Genomic DNA, 12,930 nt, shown 5'->3' with positions numbered 1-12,930 from the left:
ACTAAACATACCCTCCACCGTAGACTCTTCAGCGTTAGATGCGATTGTACCGAAGCCAACTATCTCGGACCTAGACTTGCCCTCTACTACGGCAGACATCGAGCAAGCCATCAAAATGATCAGCTCTGGCAAGGCACCAGGAACGGATGGAATTCCTGTTGAACACTTCAAAGCAGCTGGCCCTAAGGTACTTGAGGCACTGCACAGCATCCTGATCAGCATTTGGGAGGAGGAATCCATGACACAGGAGTTCAAATACGCAATGATTGTCACCTTATACAAAAAAGGGAACAAAGTTGACTGCGGAAACTATCGAGGCATATCACTCCTGTCGATTGCAGGTAAGATTATTGTGCGCGTCCTTCTCAAGCGTCTGGTCGGTAATGTCTGGGAAGCCATACTGCCGGAGGCCCAATGTTGCTTCAGATCAGATTGGAGCACGATTGACATGATCTTCACAGTGAGACAAATACAGGAAAAATGTATTGAACAATACATGAACTTCTACGGTGTCTTCATAGACCTCACACAGGCCTTCGATACGGTCAACATAGATACAATATGGGTCATCTTAGCACGACTCGGTTGCCCTATGAAGTTCATTAAGATGATCCGATTTTTTCACGACGGCATGACGAGACTCGTTCTCAAAAATGGGGATGTATCTAAGCCATTCAACGTTCCTAACGGCGTGAAGCCGGGTTGCATTCCCGCCACAGTTGCATTCTCGCCACAGTATTATTCAACCTATTCTTCACGTGTGTCCTGAACCATGCTACACGTGATCTCCAGAAAGGAATGTACATAAAGCACAGACTGGATAGTTCTCTCTTCGACCTTCGCCGACTGAATGCCTGGTCCAAAACAATGGAGAAACTTATTCTTGAAGCACTTTTCGCGGGTGACTGTGCTCTCATGGCATACACGGAAGCATATCTTCAGATCAACGTTACTCATTTCACGGAAGCCTCGAGACACTTCGGACTTAGTATCAATCTGAACAAGACAGAGGTACTTCACCAACCTGTTCCAGGCACCATAGCTCCCCCACCCGATTGTGTCTATCGAAGACACCCAGCTGAAAGCTGTCGATCACTTCAAGTACATTGGAAGCATCATATATTCCGATGGATCGCTAGACAAAGAGATAACGGCACTCATCAGCAGCGGAGTCAATCACTAGCTCTCCGCTTTCGCGTGTTGAGTCACAGGAATATCAAACTGTCCACCAAGATAAACGTATCTAAAGCAGCTGTGCTAACAAGCCTCCTATATGGATGTGAGACCTGGACAACATACAAGAAGCATATCAAGCAACTTAAGCGCTTCCTGCGCTAGATTATCGGCGTCAGATGGCAAAACAGAGGGAAGAACTTAGAAGTGCTGGATAGAGCAGACTTCAACAGTATCGAAACGATGGCCATGCGAGACCAACTCCGGTGGACAGGTCATGTCATCCGTATGGAAGAGTCTCCCGAGAAAAGATTCAAAGACACTATCAAGGACAGTGTGAGACGCAGCTCGAAATCTATGACAAACCTCTTGTTCTGCGCCAAGGATAGAACGCAGGAAGGCCTCAATGTCAAGAACCAATCCATGCCTCCAGTGTACACACTGCTCCAGGACATGAAAAATCTAGGCTAAGTAGCACTACATCACGTTTATATAGTTCATGCGAATCTCGTATCGGACTCGTCAGCCACATGAGGACCCATCAGCGAAGAGCAGCGCAGGATTGGCTTCATCGAGCCCCGATGGTCAACCAACAGCAACAACAATTATTTGTACATCTTTCTTGGAAGCTTTTCTTTCAAAATTGCTGATAGACGAGTGATTATGAATTTCTATTTGGCACCATTTCATACAAGACTTCAGAAGGATATAACGTGCACTTTCTCGACGGAAACAGCTTTCAGAAATATTTAGCTCCTTTGTAGAACAAGAGACATCGAAAGACAACAAAAGTCAAATGGACCACATTAGGGCTGAAAGAAAAACGTTAGATAAAGGTCATAAAGCTAACTCTAGATGATTATCAATGCACTGAGATCAATAATCAAAGGATTTATACCACAGTATACAGATATACCGGTTAAACGCACACCCCTGGTGATTAATAAGGATTTATTGAACACATGCTGTTGGGGGAACAGAATGAGTTACATCGGGGTTTTTTGTGGTAATTATCTTTATTTCAAACCAAAATGTAAATTATTGGATTTTCCACAATTAATTTTCTTTCCATAATGGTAAATGTTGATACGTGAAAACAAATGTGGTTCGTGACGTCGGGAATCGGTAGTTTATGTGACTGTCTAAACAGAGGAGGAACACAAACATAAGATGAGACAATAGCAGAAATTAAACACCTCAAAATACTGCGAGCTCAAACTTTTGCTCGAGTCTACTGAGATTTCAAGTTTTTCATTGTCGCCGAAGAGAAAATCGTTTGCACGGGGCTCTGAATTATTATTATTCGAGTTATGCATAGTATTCGAACTAATGATGTTCGAGTTACCGAAGTTTTACCTTATTGATGCGTTGCTAAAGAGTTGTACTCTAGTACCGTAAGAACTACACAAAATGAATGGTAAATCGTCCCGAAACTGTCTTTGCTTAAACATTTTATCACCCTCATGTACGCAGACGAGGTTTACATAACATTTCAAAGGGTTACCTGAAGGCTTCGACAGAGTTTCGGGCATCATTCCGCCAATAACGTCATAGACATGGAACTGTCCAATACTAGGATTACTGATTGTTAACAGTGATACTCTGTCTTGAGTGTGCAACTGTTCCCGAGTGTGTACAAAGCATTATCTTTAAGTGACGGAATCTTTGATTCCATGTGTCCATCTTTATATCCATATATCTGTCCTTCTAGGTGCCTCTCATTTTGTCCTTGTTTACCAGTTTTTAAGTTAATGTTCTTCCCCATTGCTTGTCACGTTGCTCTCTCATTGTTCATCTCTTTTCTGAGTTTGATTAATCTGTGTATTATCCTCATCAGAATCATTGATTACATTATAAATTTTCTGGTTTTGCTTGAAACACTTTCAATTACAGTGAAACCTTCTATAAAGGTCTCTACAGACTTATACACTTTGTTTTATTGGTCCAGTGTCCTTTATATGGAAGTTAATGCAAACATGACATTTATAAAAGACACTTAATGTTGTCCGTTATAAGCAGGTGTTCTGTACATCGAGCTGTCCTATATTACTAGTCTGACTGTACACTGGCGTACCGTATTCTCGAGGTACTAAGGAAGAAACGAATCACAAAAAAAGATAATAATGTACCTGCTTTTGAAAGTTGCCGTACTTGTTTATTCCTCATTTATCTCTATCCTTGTATTCAGTAAATACTGTAAATGATGCCTGTTTTGCGAACGTGCTGTGTGTGTGTACAGCAATATAAAATGAGATTTTCGTAATCTCGCGGGAAATCGGTGTACAGGGTTCCAAACAGTGCATGAAATAATCGCAATGTCGTGCGTAGAAAAATAAATAAAATTAACACTTTCAAATTATTAAATATTTAGGATCGTTACGAGTGTATACAGAATAATTGATCTTGAACTTTCTAGAGGCAACTGTGATATTTTCTGGAAACATTGTTCTTCTTTTTTCACGCTTTTATTAAATACAAGAATTAATTGCTTATTACTTATTCATTATAATGTTTTCTGGTAATGTAGTATGGATTACTGGTATATTTAAATTTAAATATTTTGGAATATCGTCAAATATAACCATATATACAGTCATACACCATTGGAACATTCCAGGAGGACGTCAACGTTTCAATACAACGACCTTATTTCCTACACTGGTTCTTCTTTTGGGAGGGGCGATTTTTTTCTTTTTGTTTTTTTTGTTGGGTGTTTTGGGGAATTTGTTTTGGAGTAGGGTTGTTTTGGCAATGAGCAATATGTAACCAAGCTTAATTATGTGACTATGCTTGTTAGAGTGTACACATCATTTTTCAACCAAGTGAATTGTGATTCGGCTTTCGGTATGAGATGTAGGAGACTTGTATTTGGATAGAGTTTAAAGGAATGGTAAATCTTTGATACGATTTCTGTTGAGTAATTATTTTTTGTTTCAGAAAAGGTAACATTGCTGAAGGAATGCGTTACTATTTACGATCAAATACTTCTATTTAACAAAATTGTCGTTATAAAATACCAGCAGATGGTGCGAGTGTCTATTTAGAACCAAAATATTCGATACCATGAGATTATGGAACCCGTGAGAATATGAGAAACGAGTATACATCTACAATATAATGTTATGGATATCATTTCTTACGCATATTGGTTACTTTTTGAAAACGATAATCAGCTCGTGTGTGTGTGTGTGTGTGTGTGTGTGTGTGTGTGTGTGTGTGCACATTATTCATGGAATACCAATAGAGAATGCATTAACTTCAAACTCGGCATCATTGTCAATAGATTAATCAATTATGAACTCCTCTGAGATAAAAATCAGACCACTTCTACGGCAGTCCAGTACTAGCATGACAACAATACACCACACCTTACTTCCTAATCTATTCCCCTAAGAATAGTTAATTATTCATCGTGTTAATCAATACCGATGTACAAAACACAAGTATGTGTTGCTGGTCTGTCATGGAAATAATACACCACACCTCAGTTTCTAATTTATGCCCGTACGAGTAATTAATTATTCATCGTGTTAATCAATATAGGAATACAAATACAAGTAATAGTTCCTTCGGGCAATGTTGTAACTCGATTGATATCTTAGACAGGTTTCGTTTGCTTTGGAGTTTTGCAGCACGGTAACAGAATAAATTATTTGTGTTGCAGGTGGAAAATGAGTCGATTAAATTTAGCTCAACTGTTGAAATAAGAAACATGTGCCCATGACATAAAAAATAACAGCAATAGTCCATGTGCCCTCATTTCTGTACATTCAATTTATGATACAACACATTCTTTATCGATATTCTAGCACCATACCTTTCGCGTACATATATGCTTTATCAACATTCAGACACATTAAATAGCTTGCAGAGATATTGTGTATCATGAAAATATTTAGTACTATGCAACCATTAATTTCTGTCAATATTCACCTTGCAACAAACTATCTAAATAAAATCCATCAACACTTCAGTATTATCAGAGTCAGGTTCCAATGTAACATTATTTCAGTAAAATTTTATGGAACGTTAGTGAAATCTCTTTATCAATCTGAACCAAGGAATGTGTGAACTTTTTGTGTTAAACGTCAAATGTATATGGAGAAACACTGAAAGTGTAGACTAGTGATGAACATGGAATGAAAGAGAAGCACTGACAGTGTAAACTATTGATGTACGTGGAATCAAAGAGAAGCACTGAAAGTGTAAACTATTGATGTACGTGAATGAAAGAAAAGCACTGAAAGTGTAAACTATTGATGTACGTGGAATCAAATAGAAGCACTGAAAGTGTAAACTATTGATGTACGTGAATGAAAGAAAAGCACTGAAAGTGTAAACTACTGATGTACGTGGAATGAAAGAGCAGCAATGAAAGCGTAAACGATGTACAATAATGAAAGAAAAGTACTGAAATTGTAAACTATTGATGTACGTGGAATGAAAGAGCAGCAATGAAAGTGTAAACGATGTACAATAATGAAAGAGAAGCACTTAAAGTGTAAACTATTGCTGTACATGGAATGAAAGAGTAGCAATGAAAGTGTAAACGAAGTACATTAATGAAAGAAAAGCACTGAAAGCGTAAACTATTGATGTACATGGAATCAAAGAAAAGCACTGAAAGTGTAAACTATTGACGCACGTGGAATGAAAAAGAAGCACTGAAAGTGTAAGCAATTGATGTACGTGGAATGAAAGAGAAGCAGTGAAAGTGTAAACGATGTACATTAATGAAAGAAAAGCACTAAAACTGTAAACGATTGATGTCCATGGAATGAAAGAGTAGCACTGAAAGTGTAAACGATGTACATGAATGAAAGAAAAGCACTGAAAGTGTAAATTATTGATGTACATGGAATCAAAGAAAAGTACTGAAAGTGTAAACTATTAATGCACGTGGAAAGAAAAAGAAGCACTGAAAGTGTAAGCAATTGATGTACGTGGAATGAAAGAGAAGCACTGAAAGTGTAAGCCATTGCTGTACATGGAATGAAAGAGTAGCAATGAAAGTGTAAGCGATGTACATGAACGAAAGAAAAGCACTGAAAGTGTAAACTATTGATACACGTGGAATGAAAGAGAAGCACTGAAAGTGTAAGCAATTGATGTACGTGGAATGAAAGAGAAGCACTGAAAGTGTAAGCCATTGATGTACATGGAAAGAAAGAGTAGCAATGAAAGTGTAAACGATGTACATGAATGAAAGAAAAGCACTGAAAGTGTAAACGATTGATGTCCATGGAATGAAAGAGCAGCACTGAAAGTGTAAACGATGTACATGAATGAAAGAAAAGCACTGAAAGTGTAAACGATGTACATGAATGAAAGAGTAGCACTTAAAGTGTAAACGATGTACATGAATGAAAGAGTAGCACTTAAAGTGTAAACGATGTACATGAATGAAAGAAAAGCACTGAAAATGTAAGCTATAGATGTACATGGAATGAAAGAGAAACACTGAACGTGTAAGCCATTGATGTACAAGGAGTGAAAGAGAAGCAATGAAATGATGTAAATGAAATGAAAGAGAAGCATTGAACGTGCAAACTATTGATGTATATGGAATGAAAGAGAAGTTCTGCAAATTTTGATTGAAGCAATTAATATTCAAAATGACACCTTCTAAAATAATTGCAGAAATGTAATACTAACATTCACCTAAAGTAAGAGAAAGATGTGACCTAGACATTCTCAAGTCAATTTTATCAAATCCCTGTCAACAAAATTAGCTCTGATCAAACGAGTCATTCCTACAGTCGCATTGAAGTATTAAGACACTCATGTGAGATTCGAACCTTTATCTGTACGAAGCTAAATCCATCACTTTAGTCAATGAAGCATATGAATTCATATATCTTCAAAGTAAGAACTTGTTCATAAATAATGAATATACAAGATGGCAAAAGTCAAAAAAATATAACAACCTAAATTATGTCCACGTTCACAATAATGCCATTAATTACAATATACATACTGAATTTAAATGCGGCAATTTAGGATTTCAGAGAAGCTGGACTCATTTTTTAAATAATTATATGTTTAAAATGTTAATATGAATTTAAGCTTTTCACTGTTACATTTGTTCGTAAGCATTTCGAATAATGTATCACTGCCAAGAACACACCACGGTAACCGACACGGACTAATCACGTTCTAGAATTAGAGCTCTCTCCGTTTTTGTTGCCCGTCAGGCACGATATCCATTATATTATATGTGTGAATTCCTCGAAGTTATTTATATGTCTTGATTATTTTAGTATATTAAAATGCATAGAAATGTAAAGAGTTAAACGGTATACACAAATGGATAGATGGATTGAGGGACAAGATAAAAGTTTGTTTATTTGTATTACCTCATTTGCTGCATTGTTTAATGTTATGCTCTTTGACATAAAAGGTAAATTATACTGAGGCATTATTTGTTCTATTATTTTCTTCAAATTCTTCAAAATGATAATTAGACAAGATCAAATAGGTTTTCACAAATTAATGTGAAACACCATATCCTGAATCAAATTAATGACTCTACCGTTATGGAAGAACTAAAACCAAAAGTAAACAGGAAAATTTATAAGCAATTAGAAGAAGAAAAAACATGTAAAAAGTATAATCTTAAGATCAGCAGCAAGGTGATACAAGTCTGGTGAAAACATTTCAAACAATCACAGTTTTGTCTTAATCTTTAATATTGCATATGGAAAATAGAAGAAGGTAATAGCGCAAAAAAATGTTAACTCTACGTAACGATGTTAGGAAAGATCATACCAAATAAAAACCAAAAATAATGTGAACTTGGAGAAAATCGTAGATCTTAACTATTCAAGAAAGGAAGCCATGAAACTGCTTGACTGGTTGAGTGGAAGAAAGTTATCCTTATTGGAAATAATGCTTTTATAAATTTTTTATTTTGCTCGATTTCATTCATCGTTTTACACCTCCATCAAACGTTTCACCTCATGTAGAAAATGGGCTGAATACATGATTTGCCCAGTCTATTTATGGCCGTAAATTTGACAGTAGTAAGAGAGACATTCGTATAACTTCTTTAAATGACGGCAAGTTAAATCTAATTCATTTATACTCACATGTGTGTTATTTTAAATGTTCCTGCATTTGGTGTTATTATGTATATTTAATTTGTAGAAATTGTTTGAACTTTGTCCGCGATTGAGGGTAGAGGATTGGCCAACCTCGCCTTTCTTATGTGTTTGTCATATTGTTTAGTGATATTAGAGTTCAATGTCTACTTTTATTTACAAACTTTGAATGATCCAAAACCCTCCTTTGTTTACAAGTTAGTGAAGTTTTCCAAAACATAATATTGTGGTATGTGCCAGGTGACATTTATTACACAAGAATGAGGTAAACAAAATTATTCATTCCTTCTTTAAGTTCAGTCAGCAGAACTATTTACCGGTATGTTCAGATACTATTAGAGATTAATAATTTATTTTAAAATTATTTAATTTCAAAGACAAATTCACTACATTAGGATTATTGTGAATTCATTCAAAGATATTCGAATAATATCATTCTGATACATGACGAGCATTGGTACATAATCTCATTCAAGATTATTGATACTTCAGCACATTCAAGATTATTCGAATTCATTCGGATCATTCTATAATTTTGTATTTGTCGTAGATCTTTTAAGATTATTTTGAATTTAATTCACAATACTGTATGTTCATATTTCGTTTCACTTTGTAACTTCGAGAAATAAATGTATTAGTTGACTACAATAAACGTGCTGGTTTTGCTTTGCTCTGTTGCTAAGTTTAAGACCAAAGAGTCATAGCATAGTCATTTAGTAAACAAAGAAGGTTTATGGCACAAATTGCTTTCTTAAAAAATATCTGGAAGATTTCGATTTCGAGGTACACGGTTATTTAAATTAGGAGAGAGAGAGAGAGAGAACACAAACGAATCATGTCATGCAGACGTTGCTTTGATCTTGAAGATCCTGGAAATGTGGGAAAAGAAAATGTCCTTTTACGTACCTATCAACAAAATATCTCTTCTCGGAGTACGAAAAAAAATAGTTGTATTTACAAAGACCTGTTAAGTGCTAAAATACAACAGGCAATGGTAAATATGGAAATGTGGTCCAGACAGTCAGAGCAAGCAAATAGTGCAGATCTGTGAATGAAATCTTTCTAATTTTCTTTTTTCTGCACAAAAGATACGAAACTAATTAGCATTGGTTTTACCTTCCTTCACGTAAATATTGTCACAAACAACTATTTTTTAAGAAAAACAAATGTTTAAGTGACAATGATGAGAGCATATTTTCTATGGAGGGAACAAAACATATCTAGCTATGTGTTTATGACTGTCCAGTTACTGTACTTTTTGGGGAAATATTTTATGAACTTGATCCGAACTGGTGACTTAATTTTAGAATTAAACAAAAGTGACATCTTTATGGAAAATAATAATCTTTAAAAGCTCATTAATTTCCTAATTTGCTTGCAAACTATCTTGTATACAGATCATTATATATCACAGATCTTACGTGTCATATTAATAACATTTTATCTCTTGTAAATGTTGGAAACATGTGCAACCTAAGTGAAAGACAGAACTGTGAGTTTGAGAACAAATGGACACTATTGTCAACTTTTGCTATATAATTTTTTTCTTATTTTTATTTTAAAGCAACTGTTTTACACTTTCATGCGTATATTCAAAGGGAACAAAATTACATTTCACGAAAACAGGTAAATTAATAGCATTATGAGTTTGTGTGCAAAATCGATCTTGTATTCAACATTTGTGAATGCGTGTGTTTGTCTGCGATAGTGTGTTTATATGTGTATGTGTGTACGTGTTTGTGTTTGTGTTTGATTTTGTATTTGTTTGCAAAGTTAGAATTCAGACAGATGTTAGAGATGCAAATCCTAATTATGTTTGTATCATAAATGAAGGAAACAAAAAGAACTGAAAGACGCTATGGCAACGGTTATAATCAGTTGGTTACGTTTCTCAGTCAAGAGATAACGCTAATATTGTACTAACTATTGAAGATAACAACTGTTATAGATCCTGTAATATTGAATTGGCTATTGAGGATAAAAACTGCCTTAGACCCTGCAATATTGTACTGGCTATTGAAGATAACAACTGCTATAGACCCTGTAATATTGTACTGACTATTGAGGATAACAACTGCCTTAGACCCTGTAATATTGTACTAGCTATTGAGGATAACAACTGCCTTAGACCCTGTAATATTGTACTGACTATTGAGGATAACAAATGCAATACATCCTGTAATATTTGCAGGTTATTTTATTAACTTTTCCACTAATGTAGCCTTTACTCTTCTGAAGAAACTACCATAAAAGCAAAATCCAATTCCAACGAATTCAAGATTTCATTGTCGACTTACAAAAAAGTTTTGTCACAGTGGATCTTCAAATATTGTGTAACATTTTAAGATTTTTGTGTTTGTGGAACAGGTTGAATCATTTCTAAAAAAACAGACAACAACGTATTAGTGTTGACACTTCAGAATCCAGGCATTCGACAATATCACGTGGTGAACCTCAAAGTAGTATGTTTGGATCTATTCTTTATGTTGTGTGATTGACATGGTAACTAAGATATGTGCTAACTGTAAGCTGCTATTATATCAAGATGAATATGTTATCGTGTTTTCACATTAGGACTCTGATTACATATTTTTTACTAAATCCTGGGCAGGAACTAGAGTAATGGAATCTCTGGCGAACTGACAACAAACCATCATTACATTTGGGTAAGATAGCATCCTATTTGGCTTAAAATGAATAAACAATGAAGAGATTTCAAGATAATATGTAATGGCTATACGATCAATTTTAAAAAATGTGTTAAATATTTAAGCATCCATAAAGGTCATTTAATTTCAAGTAAATGAATAGATAATAGTATAATTAAAAACGTCAATTCTAGGGTATACTTTGAGCATGAAAGTTCGGGAATGCTAAAAGTGGACAATAGAGTAAAACCATTAAGGCTAGATTGTGCTCATGAGAAAAGTCCATCTTAATGAGCTTCTATGTATGTATGTATGTATGTATGTACGTATGTATGTATGTACGTACGTACGTGTGTGTGTGTATGTGTCACAACTGTTTATTTTGCTTGATTTACGTACTGTGTCAATGTTATTTAATTGCTGTATGTATCAATGTATTGTTGTTTGTTATTTGCTAATTCGGCTGATCCTACCTGCATAAAGGTATGCTTATTAGTGGTAACTAAATAAACGTAAAGGTCAGGATGCAAAACAAATCAAGATAATCCTCCTTACTCCACGTCACGCGATGATTTGGGTGAATAATGTCAAAATCCTGACACTTTATCCTCCATAAAATAGACTTCGCGCCTGTAGAGTCAAATACATCAAGCACAGCTGTACAGTTTTGAACATAACACTGGGGGATGGGATAGGACAGGAAACAAGGCGATAGAATGGGGAATGGGAATTAAGTTAAGGATGTCATACCTTGTGCTTCTGTGAACTATTCATCTTTTTTTCAAATTTAAGCACAGTATTTTACTCTCAGTCTAATGCATAATTTAGAAAATACACGAGTAAAAAAGTCGTCGGAAAATCACTGTCAATCTATACACTTTTGAAATATATATATATATATATATATATATATATATATATATATATATATATATATATATATATCGAACTGTCCGTCTGTCTGTCAAACGTATTCCTGCAAGATTAGATCCAAAATATCTCCGAAATTCATGAACTTGAATTCACACTCTAACTTATACACATACTCTTTGAATCACGTAATACCTTTTTTATTTTAGCAAAAAATTGCTTTGCATCTTGACCTATATTTTTCAGCTGAATAAGTCATATCGTTTAAATACTTTGGATTTAAGTTTCTCTACTGTCGATATTCAAAATTTTACATTAAATAAGCATTCAAATGTAAAGTTATGTGAACAGTGAATACTGTACCAAAATATTACGTGTTCATGAATATGTCTGAATTTGTGTACATGCCAGCGTGCATATGCGTTAAATTTCTGCGTGTGTGCTTTACCTGTATACGTAAGATATCTCATAGTTCATCTATCTCAGCAACGAATGGCAGGTTGCTCCGATTCAGCATAGGCCGACCCAGATCATCTGCACTTCTATGAAATATTCCGCTGCAACGGCAGCAGCTAAGACTGCTAGAAGATGTTGGTTGTATTTATAGTATTATCGCGAAAAAATATTTCTACAAATGTGTTGAACAATTGTCGTCACGATAGTTGCTAATGAGCGACTTCTTTGGCTGGATGAATGAAATGATGTTTCTTTAAATGAATGGTGTATCTCCTTGCATCCCCTCGCATGCTAAAACTCGATAGTTAATGGTACATCTCTCGTCGTGGATTGTGTGTATAGTACTATCCGAAACCTATGTGTGACGTCATAACATTAATACCAGAATCCGGTGCTAATATGTACGCAGCAAGTACCGGTATGCTGCAGGCGAACATAAAATATTCGAAACGAAAACCGCCTAACAAGCAGCCACGACTATTGCTTCTATAGAATAAAGTAATACGTGCCTGACTCTGTCATAACTGAAAATTCTCCATCAAGCCTTGTCATCAAAAATATCTGATTACCGTATGTAGTTTCTTATACGTCGATTCAAACTACAAACAACAAAGCAAAGATCCTGATCAGCGAATACGTACGGGGTGTATCAGGGGCGTATTAACCATTAAGCAGACTAAGCA

At 35.3% G+C, this 12,930-nt stretch overlaps 1 protein-coding gene across 1 annotated transcript in view; it reads right to left on the bottom strand.

Annotated features, from left to right (window-relative positions):
• The window catches only part of LOC149792611 (uncharacterized), a 32,107-nt gene extending 19,540 nt beyond the window's left edge, over positions 1-12,567 (bottom strand). Inside the window, exon 1 of the mRNA XM_089971241.1 lies at positions 12,240-12,567. The gene's annotated coding sequence lies outside the window, so the exon portion shown is untranslated. The remainder of the gene's footprint in view (positions 1-12,239) is intronic.
• Positions 12,568-12,930: the final 363 nt, after the last annotated feature.

The sequence above is a fragment of the Sinohyriopsis cumingii genome, chromosome 9 (genome assembly GCF_028554795.1).
Source record: "Sinohyriopsis cumingii isolate HCF-2022 chromosome 9, ASM2855479v2, whole genome shotgun sequence".
Taxonomy (NCBI): domain Eukaryota; kingdom Metazoa; phylum Mollusca; class Bivalvia; order Unionida; family Unionidae; genus Sinohyriopsis; species Sinohyriopsis cumingii.
This window is presented reverse-complemented; position numbering and strand designations above follow the sequence as displayed.